At 41.5% G+C, this 12,943-nt stretch overlaps 1 long non-coding RNA gene across 1 annotated transcript; it reads left to right on the top strand.

Moving 5' to 3' along the window:
• Nucleotides 1–9,916: 9,916 nt before the first annotated feature.
• LOC141147490 (uncharacterized) lies at nucleotides 9,917–11,737 on the top strand. The gene is made up of 4 exons (XR_012245056.1): nucleotides 9,917–10,474; nucleotides 10,951–11,029; nucleotides 11,121–11,287; nucleotides 11,382–11,737. It is a non-coding gene; the product is annotated as an uncharacterized lncRNA (long non-coding RNA).
• The last annotated feature ends 1,206 nt before the right edge of the window (nucleotides 11,738–12,943 follow it).

Raw genomic sequence — 12,943 nt, 5'->3', positions numbered from 1 at the left:
CTTTTTTTGCATTGATCCATGTCCCCTGGGGCAGGACCCGGGTCCCAAAACAATTTTTATGACAATAACGCGCATATTAACCCTTAAAATTAGCACTTTTGATTTCTCCCATAGACAATTCACTATAGCCGCTATTACTTCATGACTTTTTTTTCCCTTTAAAAATGTCATTTTGCTCTTGGACTGTTCTAAACACGGGAAAAAAGTGCCAATTTACAGGCATACTATAGACACCCCCCAGGTTTGAAATTTAAAGGAATATTACACTTTTATTGTTTCACTTTAAGCATTATCAAAATCACTGCTCCCGAAAAAACGGCCGTTTGTAAAACTTTTTTTTGCATTGATCCATGTCCCCTGGGGCAGGACCCGGGTCCCCAAACACTTTTTATGATAATAACTTGCATATAAGCCTTTAAAATTAGCACTTTTGATTTCTCCCATAGACTTTTAAAGGTTGGTCGCAAACACCCCAAATTGTTCGCTATTCGGCGAACGCGTGAACAGTGCTTAAGGTCATTTGGTAGAGGCAGTAGCATGACCCAATGATTTTTGGCTGTCTGTTAGGGTGACATTCAGATCACCACCACATGGGGAGAGTTCTTCCCTCTGACCCAAATTATTAAATTTTTCCTGGTGTTTCCTGAGACCTAAAAAAATATTTAAAGGGGGTAAAGAGGTCAAGAAAGGCTGCTTTCAACACTTGGTGATGCTAACTATTATTTGACTGCATAGACAGAAGTTTGGTACCTCTGAACACCCGGTTTATTTAATATACCATTCATGTTTAAAGATGATAGCTGATTCTTTGTTTGTTTTCAAATTCTACCCTCATGTGTAATAATTTAGTTTCAGTTCACTAAAAGTAATGCTACCATTTTGGGTGGAGTCCGGAGGGTCAAATTAAAGAGGTTGTAAACCTCAAAAAAAAAAAAAACCTGCAAGACAAAGGCACAATGAGCTAGTATGCATCGCATACTAGCTCATTATGAAATACTTACCTTGGTACGAAGCCCTACAGCATCGCCCACACACTGCTGACACGGCAGATATCTTCCCCAGTGTTTCTTCTGAGTTTGCAGGATCCAGCGCTGTGATTGGCCCGAGTTGCGATGACGTCACTCCCACGCATGCGCGCGGGAGCCGCCGGTCGCAGCACGGGCCCTGAAGAAATGGCACGGGCGGCCGTTTCTTCAGCGTGTATGTGCCGATGACGTAATCGCCGCAGAATACAGTACATATCTCCTAAACGGTGCAAGTTTAGAAATATTTGCAGTACCTATAGGTAAACCTTATTATAGGCTTACCTATAGGTACAAACACACCAGGGGAGTTTACTTCCTCTTTAACACAGGAAATTTCTGGATTCTTATATATTGGGCTTTCCATTGTTAAGATTCCACTGCTATCATACTAGCTCTGTTTCAGTGGTGTTTTTTTTTGGGGGGGCGGCAAACAACCCACCCCTAATTCGGCCAGTCACCCGCAGCACGGTCGGGTCCCCCCCTGCTGGGGTCTCACAGTCTGTCAGTCATCAAGTCCAGCACTTACCCCATCTAGGTTGCGAGCAGACAGCATGGCGACGGGTGGTGGGCTGGACGTCTCCTGCTCCTCCGCATCATGGTGGCTTCTGCCGTGCATCTCCTTCCTCCTCCATTTAGGCATCCAATAGGATGGCCTGTCCTTTCATCCAATTGGGTGATGGGTTTCAGGACACGCTTCCTGATTGGTCGGGAGGAGAATCAGTGTGAGAATAGAGAATTTTATGGCTCTAATCATGTGCTTCAAACCCCCCCATTGAAACCTTAGCATCCAGCGCCCTGTATGTAGATCAGGGGGCTGGATAATTGGATAGAGGGGGCGGTGCCCGTGCGCCCCTAATGGACTGGCTGCAACTGCTCTGTTTTACTTACCATTCCCCCCAAAAATATGCAAATATTCAATAAAAGGAGCAGTAAGGTTTAATGGAAGAGTGTGAAGAATACACCACTGTGGTCCCCAAAAGACTAAAGCAACTAAAAGTTGATGGAATCTACCAAAAACTGAAGTGCTCATTTTGGGTAGGCTGATCTTTTGTGATTCATTATCATTTGCAATGCCCCATCAAAGAGGGATTTCCATGATGAATAAAGGCCACTGATATTTTTTTTTCTGTACAAGAATGCAAACTATTACTCACTAGTGTTTTTTACAAATAAAAATCACATAAAGTGACCGGCTCTCTATGGAGTCGGTTCACACATCTTCTAGATGGCTGCGGAGTGAATTGCACAGGGGTCCTTTGCGTCTTCTGGTCCGATTCAGGTCCAAATTCAGCCAAGAATTCACACCGAAATTGGACCTGAAATGGTGAACAGGGACGCACCAGACCCCTGCTGTAAACATCTCCGTGCGGCAGTGTGAACCCAGCCTAAAGTTCCTGTTAAACAGGCTATTAAATCTCCATAATAAAGGGAATGACTAGGCGAGTCAGTCTCCTGATTTTACAAGGGCAAGTCTGCTTGTAGTAATTGTTAGTGTTTATAGGAGTTGAAAGTGTTATTTTGAATGGGCTTTTTTTCGGGTAATACTAAATAAAATATAGAAAATAGAGTTAGACGGGTGCCAAGATAATTAGTCCTGTCCTGCTGCTATCTGACTGAGAAACCTCAAATTACTAAGATTGAGAAAAAAGACAGCTCTGTGTCCAGGTGCGTCCTAAACAATTAAAAATAAGTAACATAAAAGTATCTAGTGTTACTAATCTGAAATTGTGTATCAAAGAAAAAACTAAGTGTCATATGAACCAAAACAACATATACCACAAAGTGAAGGAAAAAAACCCACATACTGTATGTGTACAATGTGGCAGAACAGTTACCATAATATTGCCAGTGTCAAAGAAAAAATATCCTGGGTCTAACAAAATGCCCGAACCAAGTAACTGAAGGAGAGATAGACAATGAAAGTGTCTTTTGCGAGAGGTGTTGTGCCTTTCCCAGTCACCTCAGAAAGAGAAAATAAACAGAACATAACAAGGACCTCACCCTCCTACAACTGCTAATGTCTGGGGACATCGCACCAAAACCTGGCCCTCCAGCCAATTCCCACACCCAGAATTGGCAGTCTACCTCCTTCAACAGTAGCCATAACTCCCACATTCTTATCCCAATTCCCATGATTCCACGAGTCAGCCCCCCCTTTTGTGTGTCCTCTGGAAGGCCCACTCAGTCTTCAGAAAACTCGCCTCTGTCAACGACCTTTTCCTCTCCAACTCCCTTAATATATTTGCTATTACCGAAACCTGGCTCCAGGAATTTGACACTACCTCCCCAGCTGCCCTCTCCTACAGTTTGTCCGAAGGGTCGCAGTCATTTATTGGCCTCCTGAACCAGTGTCACATTTTCTGGATGACTTTGCTGCATGGCTACACATTTCCTCTCCTCTGAAGTACCTGTCATCATCCTAGGTGACTTTAACATTCCTATCAATGTTAACACCGCAACCACTTCTCAACTACTCAACCTAACCTCCTCTTTTAACCCAATGCAATGGACACAAACCACCACTCACTCCAATGGCAACACTCTTGACCTTGTATTCTCCCACCTCTGCACTCCCTGCAATCTCTCCAACACCCCTTTTCCTCTCTCTGATCACAACCTTATCCATTTCACATTTTCCCTGTCTCCTACCTTCCATGCTGCCAACCTGCAAACCACTACTCACAGGAACCTTTGCCACCTCGACCCTTCCCTCCTTCATTTTGCTACTGATGGCCTTTACAACAAAATCACACCCCTGTCCTGCCCAGACCTAACCACTTCCATCTACAACAACATGCTGTCATCCTCCCTGGATGCACTTGCTCCTCTTTCTACACGCAGAACCAGGCCTCATCTGCCACATCCCTGGCAAACAGATGACACCAGAATTCTCAAGAGACGCAGCCGTGCTCTTGAGCGAATGTGGCGTAAGTCAAAATCCCTGCAAGATTTTACCCTCCATAAATCTGCCCTTCTCAAATTCAACTCCTGCCTCCACACTGTGCATTGAACATATTTACATTGCACATATGTTAGATTTATTTCATTTCAAACTGTATCACCTATTGCACAATTGTGCTTTCTTATACCATTTTTGGATGTATGCACATCACATGTGTTGTGTGATTCGCATGAATTGCACTTTTTGCACTAGCTCTGCACTTTTATTTAAACAATTTTTACACTATTGCCCATTTTCAGCTTACAGACAACACAGAGACAGGTAATTTATTAAAATATGTTATCAAACTTATTAAAACATTCTATTAAATGATAAACTTGCACATCCTTAAAAAAAAATAAGTAGAATCTTCAAAATGTAGCACTTTTTACTGGTCCATTGTCAAACTGCTCTTCCTTGCCAAGTCTCTGTATAGCGAAAGGTAATGTGATAAAACAAAATGTAGATAAAACAAACTGAGCACACTTGGTAGGCACAATAAAATCTGGATTAAAATGCACCTACAAAGTATAAACCTAAACAGAGCACATCACCAGGCAAACAACTGCCATGAAGTGTATACTAACACGTTTTAGGATAATTGCAATCCATATTTTATTTTAATAAAATGTCTTAATTAGGGCTATCCAGAGCAATGTTTGTTATGTCTCCTTTCCTTAAAATAAAAGTGTTAAAGCCCAAGTTAAGGGGCTTTTTTTCCAAGTCAGACAGGTTTTGTATACCCATAGAAGTCTATGGCAATTCAAAACCCATTTGAGGCAGGTCCAACACGGGTCAGAACTGGAGGAGGTCAGCTGCATGTCAAATGCACTTGTTTATATAACTCTGGAGTATCTCAAACTAATGTCACATGGATGCCACCAAGACAAGTCCAAAGCTGGTTGACACAGAACCTAAAAATGGTTTTGATAGGCAAATCAGTTGAATAGTTTGTCAAGTTAACCAACGGATAGTCACACCACTAATTGTGGGCCTAGCATTTAGGCTTCAATGGCCGCTGGCTAAAGGAGGAGTGAATTGGTTTTGCCATAGTCTTCATGACTTTAGGTCTGAGGTCTGGTGGGTAACCCATAAATGTACAGACTATTGTTGTGGAAATTTTTATTAATGTATGTTGTCAGATGTCCCCCAGTATCAGTTTTGCTGTAATACACTCAAGCGAGCGTATTCGCAAATACAGACGTTAGTCGAAGACCATTGACTGCAGAAACCTTCCCATGGACACAGCAGATCTGTTTGCTCTTTTAAGGATGTTCATTTATGCCGCACTAAGAGACTGGTCACCTCATGGCAACTACATTAACGCTCCTAGTAAGCAGATCTGCATACATGGGAACCATAGCATAACCATACAAAATTATAGCCCACTGAGCCATGATAGAGTACGGCTCGCATCATTGGTAGCAGTGGGAATGTGCACACGATCGTGTTCAGAGCCATGTAAGTAGTGTTCAAATTGTGAGACACTTTTTGTCTCACAGGATGCTTGCCGCATGGCTCTGTACACGACCATCTGCACACGTCACTACTGGAATTCTATTTGAATATATACACACCTTGCATTGTCATTCATGTTTACAGTATAAATAAAAGCAGTAGAGCATTCTATGGGAGGATTCTGCTAAGCTCAACGTGATACCAGCATCTGTGTCTGTGTTACTTGGAGATATACAGGCGCGCTTTCCCAGTATTATACAAGAGAGCTATATTTGTGCTTTTAAGCACAAAGAAATTATTTGCTTATAAGGAAAAGCTTAAAATTTCCAGGACACTATGAAATCCTTTGGGATCCGGCATTCTTTCTGCTGCATCAGACCTATAGACACTCCATTGCGTCATTCCAATCTTCTGTAAGCAACAACAAGCCCCTTACGATTACTGTTTGGCTGACAATAATTACAGAAATCATATGATAGAGGACTTTTTAAAAAAATGGCATGACTTTGTATATTCAGATGCTTATTCATTCCTACTAAATCCAACTTCCTCTGGCACTGATGGTTGAGCATGCCCGGCCTTTTGAGTTTTGTAGGTTTTAGGGACTGCGACTTGTTTTGCCATTCTTTTCAAATCATAAATTATATCACAAAGGTGCAGAGGCTACCGCGTGCCATGGTGTATGGGATGACAGTGTCACGTACCTGGTGGTGAGCCTGACGTGTAGAGGAAGGCCTCTTGTACAGCTCCTGCTCGTGAGCCACTGATAATGGGACAGCAGACTCAGGAGTATGGTGAGGTAAGAGTACCTATGATCAGTCTAGAAGTCTGTGCAGGTAGAATCCAGAAACCCATGAACAGGAAGCCAGAACCAGCAGGTAGCAGGCAAGCGAGATGGTAGATAGGCTGGCAGACTTGGCAAGAGGCAAGAGGAGGTGCACCACAGGAAGCAGGAGCTGTAGCAGGCTGGACGGCTAGAAGCAGAGTCAGACAAGCTGGGTTGACAACAGACAGGCAGATCAGGCATAGGCAGAGGCGTAGTTGGATCACAGGCAGGTTTTGGCAACAGACGGGCAGATCATTCAAAAACAGCAGGCAGAAGCGTAGTCAAGTCACAGGCAGGTTTTGGCAACAGGTGCTAGGTAACAGGAACTTGAGGCAGAGATTAGTCCGTAGGAAGCCAGAGGTCAGGGCAGGAAGCAGGCAGAGGTAGTCGGGAGCAAGCCAGATTGGTAGCAGAAGTCAACACACACAGGAATCAGGATTCAGGTAAACGCTGTAGACCAAGCAGCTGTACTCCGCAGACATCTTTCCTGACAGACAGGCTCCTATTCAGTGGGTCAGCTCATTTTTGACAGATCAGGCATTAACAGAACTCCTCTCTGAAGGATTGTGAGGATAGGTATAGATAAAGCCCTTGTTACTGCACATTGGATCTGCAGTTTGATCATACTGTTGCCGGTATCATGTGTGAACTCTATACTGCATTTTTTATTTTTAACTAAAAATTGAAAAAAAAAAGCAGCACTGATACCTCTGTTAGATGTACAGTAAGAGTATACTGTAAAATTTTGCATTTATTCAAAGCTTGTCCATAGTGAGGTCATAAAATACCTAGACAACCAGAATGACTGAGCAATTCTAAAAAAAAACAAAAGAGGCGCAACCAGCTTAATTCAAGTCATGCACACAAATAATAGATGTACACTTTGTATGCTTCTGAGGTTGAATATTCTTTTGTAATCATTGTTAAAGAACTTTTTATCATAGAGAAGTACTAGAGTCAGAGCAGAAGACTTGTTGGATAATTGGAACACATGGATCTCAATCTACTGCTAACTGTAGCTTTTCTTGCTGTTCTGGTCCTTGAGACTGTTGTTGGATTATTGAACAATGTTTTTATCATCTTCGTCATATGTTTTCACAATGGAAAAAGACAAGAGGCAAAGGCAGGTGATGCCATTCTGGTGGCACTGGGTATAACCAGCATTTGTCGGGGATCTACATTGGCTTTTAACATTTTATCAAGTTACATTTGTCCTGAGGTTTACAAAGAAACGTATGCGTCCTACATTGTGTTTTTTCTGACCGCGTACAGTGACATGTCTTGTGCCTGGCTTACTGCGAGCCTCTTTTTCTTTTACTTCTCAAAAATCACCACCTTCAGGTGGCGTCCTCTACAATGGATGAAGTTGAAGATCAACACGGTTGTAAATTGGTTGGTATTGGCATCTGAAATTGCATCTGTTTTTAGCTGTTTTCCAATCTTCATTTCATTGATTAAACCCAAGAGCATTATTGGTGGCAACATCTTCACCAACACTTCCTCGGATACTTATGACATTGCTCCAAAAAATATTTATCTCATTTGTACCTGTGCCCCAGTTTTTATTATAATTATCACAACAGCCTCCTCAGTGGCTTCCCTTAACCTACATGCTAAAAATATGGAGAAGAACATGGCGACCTCTACCAATGGAAATATAAAAATGTATCAAAATATTGTCCGCAATATGTTTTACCTCCTGTTGTTCTATATATTGTTTTATGTTTCATTGTTTCTCTTTTTATTTGATGTTTTTATCACATTGAGTATTGGATATTGGATCCTGTTGATAGTTATGTTCTCCTTAACACCTGTTCAGTCTGTTTTCCTAATTGTTGTTACCCCCAAACTGAAGGAAGCCTGGATTCATGTGTTTAGTCTGATCAAAGAGAAGATCTCTATGTGCTTGAATGTTGGATTGTGATCCATTTTCTCCTGATTAGTGGCACTAAGTTTACCACATTTTCAGAAATACTAATAGAGATAAAGCATAGAATTTCATAGTAGGTAAAAATATTAATGGAGAAGTATGACCAAAGCTCCTACTTCTCCTGCAGGTAACAGGATTGCACTTTGCTGTTCACTACTATGACCCATAACCAACTGTCCATGGGATAAAGTCTGCTATCACTCAGCCAGTACAGATTCTGGAGAGATACCAAATCTGTTTTTACTTACCATTCCCTCCAAAAAATAAGGGAAAATCAAATAAAGTAAGCCGTAAAGTTCTTGTTAAACAGGCTATTAAAGGGCATGACTAGGCGAGTCAGTCTCCTGTTTTTACAAGGGCAAGTCTGCTTCTAGTAATTGCTAGTGTTTATAGGAGTGGGTAAGGTTTTATTTTGAATGGTATTTTTTGGGCAATACGAAATAAGCAGAGAGCTCACTGGCATAATGTAAGATCCTCAATACATTTTATATACCGTATTTTTGGCGTATGACACGCACCCAAATTTTAAGAGGGAAGTTTCAGGAAACAAACTTTCCACAGCCCCCACTTCTGCACAGTACACAGCCCCCACCTCTGCACAGTACACAGCCCCCCACCTCTGCACAATACACATCCCCCCACCTCTGCACAATACACAGTCCCCCACCTCTGCACAATACACAGCCCCCCACCTCTGCACAATACACAGTCCCCCACCTCTGCACAATACACAGCCCCCCACCTCTGCACAGTACACAGCCCCCCCCACCTCTGCACAGTACACAGCCCCCCCACCTCTGCACAGTACACATCCCCCCACCTCTGCACAATACACAACCCCCCTACTTCTGCACAGTACATGCCCCCCACCTCTGCACAGTACACAGCCCCCCCCCACCTCTGCACAGTACACAGCACAGCCCCCCCCACCTCTGCACAGTACACATTCCCCACCTCTGCACAGTACACAGTCCCCCCCACCTCTACACAATATACAGCCCCCCCACCTCTGCACAGTACAGAGCCCCCCTGCACTCTCAGAAGACCCCCATTCTCCTGGGACTGCATTGCCAGCATAGTCTAAAGTTAAGAAAAAATTACTGCCAATCCCTTCTGATACAATGCTAGTCCTGTTCCACTCTCATTGTAAGCCTCTAAATACCTCATAAGCACCATTTTTTCATGATACCCTGGTCACATGTCTGCTCTCCTCTCATGTTTCATGGATGGTCATGTGACCGATCTCCTCCTCCAATTTAAAGCAACACTCGGAAGAGGAGGAGCGTGAGGAGGAGAGTGGCCATAAAGAACGGAGCTAATGAGGTATTTAAAGGCTTTGTTTAACAATGACACTGACACAGGAGGAGCGGTGTATAAGAAGGAGCAGGCAGTGATGTTTTCCTAACTTTAGACTATGTTGGCAGTGCTGTCCCTGGGCCAGGAGAGGCGAGGCGGCTGACCTCACACCTCCCAATGTGTGGCACCCGAGGCGGACCACCCGATCCCTGCCCCCTCCATTGTTAAAAAAAATTATATGCGTATAACCCACGGGCACTGTTTGCCCTCTATTTTCAGGGGAAAAAATTGTGTGTTATACACTGCTAAATATGGTATATATTTATATATAAATATACTGTACTGCAAAAATGAATGAAAAAACAAATGAAAAAACAGATGAAAAAAACAGATGAAAAAAACATATGAAAAAAAAACAAAAAAAAAAAAAAAAAAAAAAAAAAACAAAACAAAACAACACTACCCATTATGTCCTAATATTTTGGTGGGCTTACCTAAAGGGAAACTGAGTTTAATGTATGAGGGAATGTAAATTTAACTGAATGAAAAATATATTGTGGAGGCAGTAACGCCTAAGGGTATAGTAAAAACCAAAGGGGAAAATTGCATTCTTAGATGGTTAAAAAAAGGTTTATAGAAGCAACCCCATAGAAAATGACTAAAGAGTATATATTTTTATCACTCCCCAGATACTGTCCACAGGTGGGGAGAGGAGTCTGGAGAGGAATAATACAATGTCAAAGTGACAAAGAATAGAATGTATCCATTGATGAAAGTAGTAATTTCAAGCTTACCATAACAGAACCACTCATCAGCACGGACTTATAAGGAGAACGCCGGGAGCCTTCGAGCTGCCAGCGTCATTTCTCGGCTGTTTGCTGCTGAGATTAGACAACCGTGGGTCTGTGCTCAGGCTCGGGGCGGATCTCCTTTCCCTCCTGGACCCCTGGTAGATTCTGGATTCACTTATACTCATCTGCGGGAGATATACTGTTATGGTAAGCTTGAAATTACTACTTTCATCAATGGATACATTCTATTCTTTGTCACTTTGACATTGTATTATTCCTCTCCAGACTCCTCTCCCCACCTGTGGACAGTATCTGGGGAGTGATAAAAATATATACTCTTTAGTCATTTTCTATGGGGTTGCTTCTATAAACCTTTTTTTAACCATCTAAGAATGCAATTTTCCCCTTTGGTTTTTACTATACCCTTAGGCGTTACTGCCTCCACAATATATTTTTCATTCAGTTAAATTTACATTCCCTCATACATTAAACTCAGTTTCCCTTTAGGTAAGCCCACCAAAATATTAGGACATAATGGGTAGTGTTGTTTTGTTTTGTTTTTTTTGTTTTTTTTTTTTCATATGTTTTTTTCATCTGTTTTTTTCATCTGTTTTTTCATTTGTTTTTTCATTCATTTTTGCATTTTTATTTTTTATTTCGATTCCTCTTCCTCTTGTTTCTAGGAAGGGGAACCTCTCCTTTTTACTACACACTGATTTCTTTAATTTGTGAAGGCACACAAACCCGCAGGTTTGTTGCAAGGTTAGTTGTTTTTTTTTTTTTTTTTTTTCCATGGATGCATCATCTCCCTTACAGATGACGTTTTGTGATTGTATGTATATATATTTTTCAGATTTCACATCCCCCCTCCCCCTAGCACCTTTTTGCTTGGGACATTAGGCATCTCTCATTGGATCTCAATATCTGAGGGCTCCTTTGCGCGATATAAGACCGTTCTCTGGCTGGATGGGGGTTGTTGGAGTATCACACTGAGAATCCGCTGGGTCAGTCATGATTACTGTAAGCCTCTTTACTCATATATTATTTTGGTTGTTTAAAAAATTTTTAAAAAATTTATATGTATGTATATTTATGTTACTTTTGTGCCTTTCAGATAATGGCAAAAATTTATCCCTGAAGAAGAAATTTAATCATTTTGAAACGCGTTGGATTATATATAATTTTTTGCCACTTCTGTAGTGTATCATCTTCTATTTTTATTCTTCGTAAATGTATATTTCCAAAAAATAACTAGTTTGTATTTAATACAATTTCTCTATTGAACCCCATATCAGCCCTTAGTTTACCCTAATCAACCCTACTTAACTCCTTCTTCCCCTTTTCCCTTAAAATATTAATTTCCTGCTTTTTTTTCATTTCTATATTATAAAACATTAATATTTAAATCTTTTTCATATGTTTGGTTTATTCATTTTTTTGGTCACAATTAAAAGCTCAACATTGAAAAAATGTTTTCTATTTGTAAACAACTTTGCAATGCTTTGCACCAGAATCATAATTTTAGTGTCATTATAATCAGGGCAAATTATAGAATAGAAACTATACTTTAAATCCACAGTAAAGAATTTTCAAACTTTAGCTTTGATATATTTTATGTCTTATGCCCCATACACACGGTCGGACATTGAGCGGACATTCTGACAACAAAATCTATGGATTTTTTCCGACGGATGTTGGCTCAAACTTGTCTTGCATACACACGGTCACACAAAGTTGTCGGAAAATCCGATCATTCTGAACGCGGTGACGTAAAACACGTATGTCGGGACTATAAACGGGGCAGTGGCCAATAGCTTTCATCTCTTTATTTATTCTGAGCATGCGTGGCACTTTGTCCGTCGGATTTGTGTACACACGATCGGAATTTCCGACAACGGATTTTGTTGTCGGAAAATTTTATAGCCTGCTCTCAAACTTTATGTGTCGGAAAATCCGATATAAAATGTGTGATGGAGCCCACACACGGTCGGAATTTCCGACAACAAGGTCCTATCACACATTTTCCGTTGGAGAATCCGACCGTGTGTACGGGGCATAAGGATTGCAACAAAAAAAGGTCAAATGGCTCCCCCTCCTCTGCCGATCCATAAGGCCGCCACTGGCAAAACTTTGTTTGCATAGTCATAGAACAATTTATTTTTAAACAGCTGATAATATGACTAACATTTTTTAACATCTTAAAGTCATTTTATTGTTTATTTAAAAACAGTCATTCTATGTATGTGCACTCACTGCCCTGTGCGGACTAAAGGGTTTCTATTAGGTCCGTATTTTTTGTACAAGCATGTGATTAGAGACTTAGGCTCTAATTGGCTTCTTTAAGGATGTTCCTGGGGCGCAGAACACTGCGCCTCAAACCATCCCACTTGTGATTTTAGCGAATAGCGAATCAATATTCGCCATCACGTCTCTTTTAGGCTTCCGGCTTCTCATCCAGGCCAATAGCGAGGCTGAGGATTTGGAATCCAGAAAGAAGACTAGGTCCCCATGAAAGTCACAGTGGGGAGTTGTAACAGGGAAGCCGTGACTCTGCTGAGTGCAGACCAGGAGGGGTTTGTCTGTGCCCCCCCCAAAAAAAAATTGATAGCATCAGCCGTCACTGCAACTAGCTGTATATACAACAGGAAGTAAGATCAGCAGATTGAAGGTGAGGGT

Source organism: Aquarana catesbeiana, linkage group LG06 (genome assembly GCF_042186555.1).
Source record: "Aquarana catesbeiana isolate 2022-GZ linkage group LG06, ASM4218655v1, whole genome shotgun sequence".
Lineage (NCBI taxonomy): Eukaryota > Metazoa > Chordata > Amphibia > Anura > Ranidae > Aquarana > Aquarana catesbeiana.
This window is presented reverse-complemented; position numbering and strand designations above follow the sequence as displayed.